General features: G+C 35.9%; 1 long non-coding RNA gene across 2 annotated transcripts; it reads left to right on the top strand.

Moving 5' to 3' along the window:
• Positions 1 to 501: 501 nt before the first annotated feature.
• Positions 502 to 1,183, top strand: LOC117214110. 2 transcript variants are annotated; one of them, XR_004488782.1, is made up of 2 exons: positions 502 to 541; positions 637 to 1,183. It is a non-coding gene; the product is annotated as an uncharacterized LOC117214110 (long non-coding RNA). The 2 variants fall into 2 exon arrangements; XR_004488781.1 differs by having other exon boundaries at positions 503 to 541; positions 659 to 1,183.
• The last annotated feature ends 393 nt before the right edge of the window (positions 1,184 to 1,576 follow it).

The following is a 1,576-nucleotide window of genomic DNA, read 5'->3' on the forward strand; positions in this document are numbered from 1 at the left end:
TGAAACCAACCGTTACGTTCATTTGTGTTTTTCCCCCCAAACGAAGAGAAAATAAGTTGTGAAAGAAGGAGTAGCCTCTCATAGTTCCTACAATTTCTTCATTCTCTTTGCTTTCTTCAATATTGCCTCAACAAGTTCCTGTGGTTCACGATACTTGAAATATATACAATGTTACCAGCGTGGAAATTGTCTTGGAAACTTGGAAAATCTTTCAAGAGGAACAACATTGCTAACTGAGATTCGAGAAAGGAAAGGTAAGTAAATCCTTGCTTCTACTTAGAGCTTTTTTATTTACTTCTGACGAGTAAAGTACTGTTATTAAAATTTGATTAAAAGTACCAAGAATGTCGAGATATAAACAACCATTTGTGGAAAGGTCAGGAGAAGCAGAATTATCGAATAAACGTTATATAACTCTTAGTGATTAAGTAAGAGAAGAGAAACGAGAAAAAAGTCTTTTATCTAGGTCTTAATAAAGTATACTATATTTATCTCCATATCAAGAATAACAACAAGATATAAACAGTCTTCTAGAAATTGAGTAAATATTACATAATTACATCTTGAGCAATATTTTGCGTCTTAGCTTTTGCTTAAACATTATGATAATCTTAAATATCTGTAAATTCTTCACAGACTCTTTGCATCTTCTATACAGGTATCTCATGATCATGTGATAACACACAGGAAGAAAAAATAGAGGAAAAAACAGCGTAAAAAAAAGTTGCGTAGGAGTATCGTCGCACTACATCATTCGACAATTGATGCACGTCATGGCGATCGTCACGGTTTAAAGCAGGCCATCAAAAACACGTTTGTTATCGTACGGAAAAATCTGCGACGTTCCAGCTGTTCAGGTGCATCGAATTGTGAATCATCGGCGGTACGAAGCAAGGCGAGGGGCGTAAATAGAGAAAGAAGAGAAGAGAAGGATTCGCATAAATGATAAAATATAATCGTTCGTTCCTCGTCGATGGCGGATGGATGGCTTTAATCGTGGACGATATCGATACGATTATATTTTATACATTTGAAACAAATATAAAAGACAAGCAAAAACCAGAGATACGATCGTTATGATATTATTCAATCGGTAGCCTATTTACCTCGTTTATTGTTCACCTTCTCTGTCTAGTAATAATTTTTCGATTCGACTGGCGTGACGTTACGTTGGCGGTGTAAAGACACGATTTTTGGAAGCCATCGAATTCGTGATGTCGATAGAAATCTTCAGTTGGAATCGTTGTATCATAACGTAGTCTGCTTATTGTCGATAAGAATTTACTAAACTAAAAGTGACTACTAAAAGTTTCTATCCTCTAAATTCTATCTACGATTCTATAATCTAAAAACTGACTTTTGCAAACAAACTGTAACATTCGCTTAACGGAAAGACATACGTATCTTGTTTGTACTCGTCTTTTCACAATGAATTCTTGAACGTCTGTCTCTGTGGTGAGACAAATGCAAAGTCATCTCATCAGTTACTCACCTTGCTTCAAATCTCCAAGAGTATCGACGAGCACGTCGCATATCATCGCATCCCATTCGTTCTTTCCCATTAGATCGTACTTCC

Source organism: Bombus bifarius, unplaced genomic scaffold (assembly GCF_011952205.1).
Source record: "Bombus bifarius isolate JDL3187 unplaced genomic scaffold, Bbif_JDL3187 scf7180000009156_frag, whole genome shotgun sequence".
In the NCBI taxonomy this organism is placed as follows: Eukaryota; Metazoa; Arthropoda; class Insecta; order Hymenoptera; family Apidae; genus Bombus; species Bombus bifarius.